The sequence below is a fragment of the Mustela erminea genome, chromosome 18, assembly GCF_009829155.1.
Source record: "Mustela erminea isolate mMusErm1 chromosome 18, mMusErm1.Pri, whole genome shotgun sequence".
Classification (NCBI taxonomy): domain Eukaryota; kingdom Metazoa; phylum Chordata; class Mammalia; order Carnivora; family Mustelidae; genus Mustela; species Mustela erminea.
The window spans coordinates 42,727,245-42,739,803 of record NC_045631.1 but is presented as its reverse complement, the minus strand read 5'-3'; the positions used below and the strand labels follow the sequence as shown (position 1 = coordinate 42,739,803).

General features: G+C 55.4%; 1 long non-coding RNA gene, 1 other non-coding gene and 1 pseudogene across 2 annotated transcripts; all 3 read right to left on the bottom strand.

The window, feature by feature from the left end:
* Positions 1 to 327: 327 nt before the first annotated feature.
* On the bottom strand, positions 328 to 10,002 carry LOC116577792. Its single transcript, XR_004280614.1, has 4 exons — positions 9,501 to 10,002; positions 8,625 to 8,794; positions 8,416 to 8,545; positions 328 to 1,144 (listed from the first exon to the last, which is right to left on the bottom strand). It is a non-coding gene; the product is annotated as an uncharacterized LOC116577792 (long non-coding RNA).
* On the bottom strand, positions 1,217 to 1,495 carry LOC116578653 (annotated as a pseudogene).
* LOC116578635 lies at positions 9,537 to 9,727 on the bottom strand. Its single transcript, XR_004281001.1, has one exon. It is a non-coding gene; the product is annotated as a U2 spliceosomal RNA (small nuclear RNA).
* Positions 10,003 to 12,559: the final 2,557 nt, after the last annotated feature.

The window sequence follows — 12,559 nt, the reverse complement described above, 5'->3', positions numbered from 1 at the left end:
GCGCGCCGTTTCCTGGTTTCCTGCCCTCCCGCCTCCGAACGGAAACGCACGCCGGTACCCGTAGCCCCGGAGCTCCTTCAGCCCCGTTTCCTAGGAGAAATCCCCCAGCGGGAAAGACGCGAACAGCTCTGTGAGGTTTTTCTTGGCAGCATCTCTCCTCTCTTCTTTTTCAACATCCTCTCCAACGTACAGCTACGTTGAAAGGTTTCTGCCCTGAGCACCCCCCCCCCCCGACATCATCTGACTGCTGAGTCCTGTGTATAGGCATGATGGGGGAGAGAACGTTAGGGTTCCAAGCCTGCGGCCAGAAAGAGGTCTTGAGACGTATTCCGTGCCAAAGGGTGGTTTTATTAAAGCACGGGGACAGGGCCCCTGGGCAGAAAGAGCCCCAGCGGGGTCCCGGGGAGGTGTCCCCATTAACATACTTCCAAGTTGGGAGGGGGTCACGGAGAGCGTTAAGTCTCCTAGGAATTTTGGAAGCCAGGTTTCCAGGGCCTCCAGGGGGCTGAGCTGTTGTTGTCATTACCTATTACCGTCTAGCAAAACCCTCGGGGTGAGACCCTTCCGATGTACATCGGTGGGCCATATGCTTGGGGGATGACTGCCAACACGAACCTTGCGGGGTTTAGAAATAAAGGGCCCTTTATGGGTTAAAGTAGACTTACAGGATCCTGGTGGGTGTGGGGAGGGTTTCAGGCGAGGGTTGCCTTCTGCCCTTACCAAAAGGGCAGATTAACATCGATTAACATCGAGGCCAGTGAGTCCCTAGGGGAATGTCACTCTGCCTGTTTCAGGGACTTGCCAACGGGCTACAGGTAGTAGGGAACTTTAATAATTCTTCTTCTGCCTTTGTTTCCCACATCACTCCCCCCCCCCCCCCCCCCGTGAACAGTTTAGACCCATAAATCTTTACGGTTCTGAGGGCGGAAGGTCTCATCTTCTGGGACTTCTTCCTGCTGGACGGGGGCATAGAGACGTCCCTACCTCTGGCTCAGCGTTGGTCAGTCCGGGCTCGTACAGGGAGCGGGAGTTACAAAAGGCAGAGGCAGCTGAATCCAAGGGAGACTGCGTGTGGAGATCTCCCGAAGTGGGAAGGCTCCTCCGCCGGCTTGAAGTTCCCGCAGTGAAGGGGCCTCGTCGCCAGCTGGAGAGAGATGGGAGAAAACAGCCAAACGAGATTAGTGTAACCGAAAGAAAAAGCAACTCGAACAAGAGTCCTCTCGTAGCTGACAAAAATCCTTCGCCAGTCCAGGAATTGAACCAATCACTAGAGGAAAGAGAGGGATTGTCGAAAGCGCCAATGGGAGTACTCACGTCAGGCACCCACACACATCCTGCGATAACCCGGAACGTCGACACGGCGTTTTGTCGTTCTGCTCAGCACACGTTAGTTCAAACACCTAACGGCATGCTACTTTGTACACCTGTTTTCAATTAGCAATAATCGCGCCTCGGACAAACCTCATTGGCTACGATACTGCCACTGCGCAAAGCTTGTAAACCTGTTTTAAGCATTTGTGCTGCGTTAGTTTTTTAACAGAGAAATGCCGGGTGGGGTAATCATTTAGGGCCTTCACCGTGTACTTCTTAAGAGCTTCCGTGTGCCAAACGACATCGTCCGGTGCCGAAAGAGGGAACGAGAACGGGTGTTCGGCGGTCATACCGATGAGACGCAGAACGTGTCCAGCACTGTTTCTAGTTGGGAAGGTTGCCTGGGTTGACGGTGGTTTGCTGCTGGCCAAAACCCACGGCACCGTGGCCCGTCCAGCCTGGGGGAAGCCTTGGACACGAGCTAGACTCTAGTCTAGCCCTCGGGTCCTGTGAGGAGACAGTCGTCTGATGCCGGGCTCCTTTAAACGGCAGCCAAAGTATCAAGGCCTGCTCCATTTCGGAGGACCAACTTTTGAATCTGCGTCCTAAAAGGAAGTCCGTGGTCCCTCTGTAGACACCGAGGGAGTCCAGATCTACGGACAGTTTTTCTTAGAGTTTTTGTCACCTCCGTGGCCTCTTCTACCCAAATTAGTAGCCTGGTGTGAATCCTGTATTACCTCCCATGGGTTATTCTGGGGAAGAAAGGCGTCTTCCTTCATTATTAACAAGCCAGGCCTGCGCATTCCTCGGTCCGAACGGGCTGCATGCAGGGACTCCGCTGGAGTGAAGATGGATAAAAGACTCCGCCTCTGTCCTTTCTGTGCTGCCCGCTTCGCCCCCACGGTCCTGTGGGCTGTTTTCCCTCAGAGTCTAAGGTCCTATCCCTTGAAGCCCTTTGGAGCGAATTTCAGCTCCTTCCTTGGGCAGGTGTACAGCCTTGAGAAGAGTAGTAATTTCAAGGAGGCACCTGGGCAGCCCAGTCGGTCAAGGAGCTTGATCATCTCGGGCCAGGGCTTTTTGATTGGGGACTTAGGGCTTGATAACAATCCCCTTTTCTTCCAAATTGCTCCCAGGGCACGTAGGACCAGGGAAGCATATTCGGAGTCAGTATAAGTACGAACTTGCAAGGCTGGGCAATTGCCAAGCACCAGTGAGCACTGTGGCACACGCACCCAGCTTCTCATGGAACTGCTTCCCGTGTAGACAGGAAACGGTTGCCATCGGTAAACCAACCGTCATCGCTGCCTTCGACAGGGGCATCTTTTAAACCTGGTCGGCCGGAGACCTCGGAACAGCTGCGCTCTCTAGAAGCACGGTGATCGGGTCCGGGCCTAAGGGAAGCTGGGCCGAAAGTCTGACGGGCTTCAAGAATCAGCTCAGGCACATCTATACGCGTAAGCCAGTACGTCGTAAGTCTGCCTCCCAGCGTCCACTGGTGGCCTTTGGTCTCTGAGACACTCGGGACCTGATGTGAAGTCATCACAGTCAGGGACTGTCCCGTGGGGAGCTTCGAGGCTCCGTTCTACCGGGAGGGCTGTTGTGCGCTTGGCTGACGCCTTGGCTTGCAAGCAACTGGACCTCGGCAGGCGGGGCTTCTAGGAACAACAGGGCTAGGAGGGGTGAAACCGTCGAGGAGCCCTTTATGTCTGAGGTCCGGCCCTAACGGTACCCTAATTATAAGGAATCACTGGCAAGCGGGAGAAGACTTGCCAAGGGACGAGGGTATCCCCAAGGGCACCATCCAACCCAGCCATTATCTCCACAAGCCCACCGTCACCCCTACAGAGTCGGGTACGCTCCGGCTTTTACGGAACGATTCTGTCATCCCAGCCACATAGAATGGGGTCGAGCTGCTCGCTGAGTTATGCCGTTGTTGGGGACTCGCTCTCATTCTCCAGCTGGTTACGTCATCACGGGCCCACGGGATCCCGTGACTATCCCCGACAGCACAGAAAGCACGAGCTTTCCGTCCGTCCCCACGAGCTATCGCCGGACTTTCTCCGACGTTCTCCTCAAGGGGTCTGGCTTAGGGGAACAACAAACATTCAAACACAATCGGATCGAGAATTTACCATCCACAAAGGTGTGCTCCTGAAACGTAATTTTTCTCTCTCTGAAACAACCCGCCCTTTTCATCAGGGAGGGCCAGTGGACGTATCTCAAGCACTTGAAAACAAGTCCGGTTTTAACAAACTTGGCCTAATCGTTCACAGACGCTCAGCAAGAATAACGATCGATCATCCAGAACTCTTCGAATCGGCTTGGCTGAATCGTTGATGAGGAGTCCCTAGGTTGAACTTTTAGTAGGCACTCCAGGCCAGGAGCCAGGCCGAGGACTTGCCCTCCGACGTGCCTGTCGTGCCTGTCGATTTGGCCAGATTCCTCTTCACGGGGTCCCCGGGGCATCCCGAGGTTCCCGCACCTGCCAGGACGTGACGTTCTTCCCTCACCACGCGAGGCAGCTGGGAACTCCGTAAGCGAGGTACTAGGCCAAGGTTTCCGAGGGGTTCTACGGCTCCGGGCTCCGCAAAGGCAGCCTTAGTCCCGTAGAGCCGTCTGCCCCTAGCTGAGGCTGTACAGGTTTCTCAGATATGACCTCCCAGTCAAAGCCTTGGTGAAACTACCAATGTCTCCCATGGTCTCCTGTTACAAGGAGAACAGGTCCCCTCGAACTCACGCGAATGGCGACGATTGCCACCGGAGAAAGAACACTTACCGAGGCCTTTTGAAACTTAGAGGGCTCAGATGGAGAGAAAAGGGAAACGCTTCCGTCGGTTCACACGCGAATCCTTTATCGCGTCTCCGTAAGTCCAGACTGCCGCTTCCAGTCGGCGACGGGAGTAGAATTAGGCACAACCAAGTCCGCTGCCAGAGATTGGGAGCAGGGGACAACAGTCGAAAAGGCCTGCTGCCACGAGCAACTCCGCAGTCTCCCTTTTATTAGACAGAAACAACAGCCAACAGAAGGACCGGTGAAGGTCAAACGGTAGTCTCGTCTCGCAGGTAAGCCAGGAGGAGGATCAAGTTGACAGTTAACCAAGCGCATTCAAAGGACTCATCTAACTAACAACGAGCACTTCTGGGAAGGGAAAGGAGCGCTATCGGGAAAAGGGAAGCAGGCGGGTTTTCGTTCCACCCTGAGCTGACCGGGCGTTCCCGGGTGCTCCGCTTCCCTGAAGCAGGCGGCGTTCCGCCCTGGGCGGGCCAGGCGATCCCGGCTGCCCGGCTTCGGTGAAGGGGCGGCCTTCCGCCCTGAGCGAGCCGGGCATCCCCAGCTGCCCAGCTTCTCGGTCGTATATCGTCCTTCTTCCCAGAGACCCGTTGCCAGTATACGTTTTTCTTAAGGCCATATCTAAATGTGCTTGGCAACTAGTAAAATCCTCCAGGGGTTACAGTTTAAGTAACAAATTGGTCCGAGGGGCAGCAGCAACAGACCTCTTGAGAGACAGTTTCCTTAACCTGGAAGAGTCCTCATGAGAAAACCAGCCATGTTTCAAACAAGAACCACAGAACTACAAGCATCCTTTTGCACATGCCTCCATCCAGTGGTCGACGACTTCGCCCGCTGTCCTACTCGGAAGAGACCTAGATGTCCGGTGAATTTATTCCCAGTCATCATCCAAGCAGAACTTCCAGGTCTCGAGTTCCCAAAGACCGAGGAAAAAGCTCGCTCAACAGCCGCCTGCGAACGCCCGGGGACGGACGGACGTGAGATGGACCATCACGTCACGTCCTCTCTTTGCTCACAAACTGCAACGGAGACCACAGGAGCTGGTCTGACCTTCAGCGGACCTCGAAACAGTAAGAGTTTCACGTTTCCTGCTGGTCACTTAAAAGACCCATAGATCTTCATGGAACCCACAAACTCAACGGTGCTGAGTTTGTGTTAGAATTTAGTTAGAATTCAACTGTGTTGAATTCCAGGGGCTCCTGGGTGGCTCGGTGGGTTAAAGCCTCTGCCTTCAGCTCAGGTCATGATTCCATCAGGATCCTCCGCAGAGGCAGCTTCTACCCCAGACGCTGGCCAGCTGTCTGGCCGGCTGGCGGGCTGGAGGGGAGATCAGGAGCATCTGGAGCAGGCGGGGTCGGGGGTCGGGGTCGGGGTGGAGGTGGGGGTGGGCGCGCTCCTTTGCTCCCTGACAGCGAGGGGAGAAGGAGCCAGCCCTGGTTCCTGAGGCGCCAAGGACGAGGGCGATGCAGAAGCCAGTCAGGCCCGCCGCACCCAAGGAGTCTCCAGCAGGAGCGAGGAGACAGGAGAGGCAGAGGGCCGCCAGAGGGCAGAAGAAAAGGTTCCCGGTTCCAGAGCTCATGGGCCCCAACAGAGGAGCAGATGCTGTGTTCTCCCACCAACGAGGGCGACTAGGCAGTGCCCGCCAGGACAGCGAAGACGGGGAGTCTCCCCGAAGCAAGTTTCGGCCGCTGCTCCGGAACATTCCTTCCGGCCCCCTCCCGAGGGAGACAAACTGCCGTTGGCTCCGGTTACAGCAGTTAACCCGGGAAATGAGCAAGGGAGAAGTCTAGTCCCCACATCTACGAGGAGGATGAACAGTGGGAGACAGGAGTCCCCTTGGCGGGGGGCGGGGGGGCCCCCGCTATGATTCCTCCAGCCGGCTGGCTTTATCCGGAGGAGGCCTGGCTAGATAATTATCATCCAGTAGGGCAGGAGGGGAGTTTTGCCAGCCGACCCCTTCAGGCAAACACATTCCCCAAAAGGCCCTTAGGTCGGGGATCCTGGTGTAGAGCCGTGAAGGTCCCCCTAGGTCCATCTGCCCCATTTCCCGCAGAGGACATCGAACCGATGGATCCCACTGAACTCATGCATGTTACGAGGGCTCAGTCCTTCCCGAAGTTTTGCAATCCCAATGTTTTCCGGTGGGCTGAAAGGCACCCCAAGGGGGCACCTGGGTGGCTCAGTGGGTTAAGCCACTGCCTTCGGCTCAGGTCATGATCTCAAGGTCCTGGGATCGAGTCCCACATCAGGCTCTCTGCTCAGCGGGGAGCCTGCTTCCCTCTCTCTCTCTCCCTGCCTGCCTCTCCACCTACTTGGATTTCTCTCTGTCAAAAAAATAAATAAAATCCTTTTAAAAAAAAAAAAATAAAAAAATAATAAAAATAATAACATAATAAAAAAAAAGAAAAAGAAAGAAAGGCACCCCAAGGGAGAGTCCTTGGGAACCGAAGACACGAGAAGGTCCATCACCTAGACGATCCGCACCCCCACCCAACCCGACTGCCGGGCACCATCGTCCCACACAGGATAGATCCTAGGTCCCTGGTGTCAGAGTGCGCCGGGGCGCCCCCCCAGACACTCTAAGCCCTTCTACTCTGTCTTGTCACTTCTCTGAAAATTTATTGTTTCTTTTTTCTTTTTCCTGTTCGTTTTGGGTTACGGGGCTATATAAGGCCAAGTTCTAGCCACCCCACAGAGTTCTTCAGCCCTCCGCTTCTCCCGTGTGTATGTGAGATATACACACAAATCCACTTCTGTTTGCTCTTCTCTGGTGAATCTGTCTTTGGTCACAAAGCCCCAGCCACCCCACCCCCACCCCAAGAACCTCAAAGGGGAGAAGGGAAAAGATCTCCCGCTGCCCCACAGATGCTTTCGGGCAGTCAGGGGAATTCAGTGATTGGGAACCTGAATAAATCTTACCCAGGAGAAAGGAAAACCAGAGCCAAGCCAAAGCTGCCCGTCCGTCCCGCAGCAGTTACTCCCGTTAGACAGGGTACGGGGACGTGTTTGGTCCATTCTGTTGTTCGGACAACGTTCTTCTTTGTTGTCTCCGTTCCCACGTGACCCACCACCGGGTGGGCCTCGCTCCTGTCTTGACTCGCCACGGTCCCAGAGCGGCCCGGCCCCACGCTGATGTCGCAAAGGAAGGACATCTCGCTGAGGCTGGACTCGGGAAGGCCTGGGGAAGGGGAGCTCTCAAGCCCACAGCACTCCTGCCTAACCAGCAGGAAGGAAGATAAACATTATTCTGACAAGGGAGAACCTTCTGGAGCAGGGAGGGCATCGCTTGCCGGTAAGGAAAAGGAGGCTAGAGCCCCTCTTGCCCCAGCAGCAAGCACTAACCACCGCCCGCCTTTGAATGGGAAACCGCCACAACCTCAAAGGCTCGCTCTTCTCCCCGGAACTTGTGTTCAAAGCAAGCCTCCATTCCCAATATCCTCCGTGAATCGAAATCGAAGCTGACTTTCCAGTGACGACGGAAGGAAGGAAGGAAGGACGGACAAAAACCAAACAAACCAAAAAACGTGACCTCCCCTTTGCCTCCTCAGACTTGCTGGTGGCTCCCCGAAGCTTGCACGTGCCTGACTGCGAGGCCTCCGCCATCCCCGAACAGACTCATCTGGCCAGTAAAATCACTGGCTGTTCTCTTTCTAAGGCGGCCGCCCTCGCGGGAAACTGTCCACGGCCCACCGGAGACCACCCCGGCCTAGCTGTGAGCGGCGGGGCCGGCCTCCGCGGCCGCTTTTCCTTCTCTCAAAACCGGAGACACGCCGCGGGGTCTCAGCGACCTTACTCTCCCTGCGTCCGGACACCGTCTGCTGGGTCGTCAGCCCAGGCGTTATTTCTGCCCGCCTGCCTGCCCTTATTCCTCCCTCCGCGGCTACGACCAAAACGTCTACAAGGACCTGCAAATGGAGGAAGGAAGGAATCTCCCAGAGGGGAGAGGGACGCCGCGGTCTCGGAACAGGTCGTGCCGCCGCACCCACCGTCCTCCCGTTTTCTCTTTGCCGTAACAAAGAAGTACCCAGTCCTCCTTCCTGAAGGCAGACCCCCAGAATGGGAGACCCCATCCCCGCGGGCTCCACGTTGCCTTTGTGGAATGCAGTGGAGAACACGGCCAGAGGAACCCGGGTCGGTGAGACCCATTCGCGGAGGGACAGCTCCCACCGCAGGTCTGCAAATGACGCTATCCCCGATGAATGTTCTCTGACTCCCGAATCTGCAGTTCAGCAAGGGTCACCAAAAAATGTCTTCGACTGTTAACATTTTGACAAGGCAAGCGCAAGGAGAACCGGAAGGAGTGTGAGCCAGACCTGCTCGGGATGGGTCGGAGGGCCAGACGCAGTATCCCACAGGCCGGCCGGGTGGGACAGCCGATGAGCAGTCACCCTGGCAGGTCACTTGGAACGTGTCCCAGGATGCAGGTATTTAGACGTGGAGAACCTGGAAAGGACGAAACAACGGAACACGTAGGGGTGCTACGTTACCATTCCGACCGTTTCCCACGATGCTTTATTCTTACCTTTCCTGTAAGGGCATCTTGATGGCCGGTAGGGAACGTTGACGGTGCCTAGTTTTCCCTGGCCTACGGAGAGCTGGGGCGAGCCACATGAGCCCGGTGGGTACGCTTTCTGCCAGCTACGTTCGGAGGCACAGGTGGCACCAAGGATGTGGTAAGGGGACAGAAGGTACCTGCAGGGAATTTAACCTCCGTCAGGAGGGATGGGAGGACACTGGGGAATTGGGGGTGGGGTGGGGGTGAAAGGACACGGAAAGGTGGTACCGAAGGGCGGAGGAAGGTCAGGGGAGGGAAGAAGGTGATGGGCCAGTGTGATACGGGATGTGGACAGGGCTGTAGCCATTCATTGGTCATTGACCAGGTCAAGAGTCGGAGAACTCTGACAGAGGCCAGGCAGCCAGGCAAACGACACTGTGGCTGTTGATTCTGTGGCTGTTGAAATCACCGGGAAGGACACGAGTGTCTCAAGGCAGATGACAGGAGCAAGAAAAGGCAGCGGGCTGTAAGGGACAATAATGTGGAAACCCCAAAGCCAAGGGTCTAAGAGGCGGAGAAAAAGAACTGCGACCAAGAGAGAAAGAGAGAGAGAGAGTAGGAAGACATATCTTCCAAAGAAAGCAAAAAAAAAAAAGAAAAGAAAAGAAAAGAAAAAGAAAAAGCGCCCTACCTAAAAGACAGAAGCAATAAAAGACCTAAAATGAGGCTGGAAAAAACCAGACCAGGGAGGGGCTACAAAAGCAAAACCAGAACAAGTAAAGGGGGGAAAAAGGCACTTTTACAGTACAGTAACCTTAGAAAAAAAAGAAAATAAGAGAAGCAAGAAACAGAACCACACAAGCACTAAGAAAAAAACAGACAAATGAGATACAAAAAACGTACCATACTAAACACCTCTTTTTTTCACCAGTTTCGTGGGGAAGGTGCACCGTTCCTGGAAGTACTGCAATACCAGGTCGATGCGTGGAGTGGACGGAGCAAGCTCCTATTCCACCTCCCTGCTCCAAAAATCCATTTAATATATTGTCCTCAGATAGAGGACGTATCAGATATTAAACTGATAAGAACAGATACTACACTTGATCTTAGCCAAAAGGCCGAGAAGCGATACCTCTCCACCGCCCCCGCCCGGCCACCGTCCTCCCATCTGCCATATTCAACTCACGGTGACAGCCCAGACCCTCACTCCTCGCCGGACTGCCTCTACGCCGTCCACGGTCCCACCCACCTCCCCAGACGCTTTTGGGCAGAGGCTTCCTTCTCCCTCCCTCCCAACCAGAAATCCCGTATCCCTGGCGGCCGCGGCCCTCCCTCGTCCAGCAGCCTCTCCAAATCTGCATGGCCCGCCTTCAGCTCCCCGAGGAGGCGCGGCCGCCGCGGCCCGGCTCCGCCCTCCCGTCCGCCGCCGCGAGCCTCACCCCGACCCGCGAGCCGCGAGCCGCAACCAGCCGAGCGCGCGTCCCGCACCGAGACGCGGGGCGAGGGGCGGCGGCCGCGGAGGGACGGCTGACGCGGCCGCCGCTCTGGGGGCTCCCGGGAGCCCGTGAAGGCCAGATCTTACTTTGGGTCCCTTTTCGCCGCCCCGCCCCCAGCACGGACCGCGCACTCCACCCGCGGTTCGGTGCCTGAGGTCTTGCCTCCCGCACGCTCAGCCGCTGCTCGGCGCGTCGCGACGGCGACGGCTCTTCAGCCCGCACCCCCACGCCCTCCCCGCTCGCCACGGCTCCGCTCGCGTCCGTGTCCTCCGGCCAGGGCCCGGCCGGTTCCGACCCCACAACGGGATGTCCCGGATGACACCCGTGGAACGGAACAATTCCCGCTGCCTCGGCGTCACTGCGGCGCGGCGACTTTGCTCGGAGCGACACGCACGGACCCCAGTACCTGCCAACTGCGCTCTGCGGAGGCCGGACCCGTGCCCCGGTGCCCTCACCGTGCGTGCGGCGGCGGCGGCGTGATCCCCGCCACTCTCGCCGCCAGAGTGCCTAGAATTTCCGCGGACCTTCTCGGGCGCCACCTCCCTCCCCAGGCTCGCCAGCAACTCCGCGTGGCCACGGAGTTCGGATGGCGGGCGGGGGCGGGGGGCGCGAGGGAACGACCTTTCCTTGTGGGTGGTGAAAATGGTACCTCGGCGCCGTTTGGATGTGCGCCTCTCCAGTCGGGCCGAGTGTCTTCTGCCTGTGAGCCCCACGTTGCTGTGCTCTCGGAACGCTCTGTTCAGGCACTTTGGCCCCTTTCTGACTAGGTGAACTGGTGGCGCTTGGATCTGTCATTTACATCTTAACAGGGCTGGCCGTCCGTCTGTCCTCTAAGTCTTGGATATTTCCTTCTGTGCGAGAGCGGTCTTTGGGCCTCGCTGATGATTAAGGTGCTTAAGGTGCCACAGAAAGTTATGGGGTGGGCCGGGGGGGGGCGGCTTTGATCTCCAGGTCCTGGATTTGAGCCCCACGTTGTGAGTAGAGATCGCTAAATAAATACGCTTACAGAAAGTCGTTTTTCAGTTCATGTTCTTCATCCGTTTTTTAATTTTTTAATTTTAAAGAATTTATTTATTTGACACAGAGATCACAAGTAGGCAGAGAGGCAGGCAGAGAGAGGAGGCAGCAGCCTCCTTGACAAACAGAGAGCCTGATGCTGGGCTCCATCCGAGAACCCTAGGATCATGACCTGAGCCGAAGGCAGAGGCTTTAACCCACTGAGCCACCCAGGCGCCCCCTCATCCGTTTTTTGTTTGTTTGTTTGTTTGTTTTTGTTTTGTTTTTTGTTTTTTTAATTTTTTTTTTTTTAAAGATTTTATTTATTTTTCAGAGACAGAGGGAGAGAGCGGGAGCGAGCACAGGCAGACAGAGAGGCAGGCAGAGGCAGAGGGAGAAGCAGGCTCCCTGCCAAGCAAGGAGCCCGATGTGGGACTCGATCCCAGGACCCTGGGATCATGACCTGAGCTGAAGGCAGCTGCTTAACCAACTGAGCCACCCAGGCGTCCCTGTTTGTTTGTTTTTTAAAATTTTTGGATGTTGAGTGGAAGTTAGAAAGGACTTCACCATGACCTTAAAAATAATTTCCTCAATCCTCCCTCAGGTCTTTTTCTTCTTCTTTCTCAACAGCTAAATCTTTAGTCCTTTGGTGTCTGCTCTGCAGAACAGTGTAATCCAGTGAATTTTTCCTTCACAATTTGAGATGACCCCTTGGATCCTAAACCGGCACCACGGGTATATTTTTGTAACATTCCTGGTTTTTTCCTCTCTTTCCTTTTTTTTTTTTTTTAATTTTATTTATTTATTTGACAGAGAGATCACAAGTAGGCAGAGAGGCAGACTTAGAGGCAGGCAGGGGAAAGGGGGAAGCAGGCCCCCCACAGAGCGGAGAGCCCAACGTGGGGCTTGATTCCAGGACCCCGAGATCATGACCGGAGCCAAAGGCACAGGCTCAACCCACTGAAACACCCAGGTGCCCCGTTTTTTCTTTCTTTTCCTTTTCTTTCTTTCCTTCTTAATATCTTTTTTTTTTTTAAGATTTTATTTGAGAGACAGAGATTACAAGTAGGCAGAGAGGCAGGCACAGAGAGAGAGAGAGAGAGAAAGGAGGAAGCAGGCTCCCTGCTGAGCAGAGAGCCCGATGCGGGACTCGATCCCAGGACCCTGAGATCATGCCCTGAGCCGAAGGCAGCGGCTTAACCCACTGAGCCACCCAGGCGCCCCCTTAATATCTTTTTCTTATAAAAAAATTTTTTAAAAGATATATATTTATTTATTTATTAGACAGAGAGATCACAAGTAGGCAGAGAGGCAGGCACAGAGAGAGGGAAGCAGGCTCCCCACCAAGCAGAGTGCCCGACGTGGGGCTTGATCCCAAGACCCTGGGATCATGACCCGAGCTGAAGGCAGAGGCATTAACCCACTGAGCCACCCAGGCGCCCCATTTTTTTGAAAAATTTTTAAAAGATT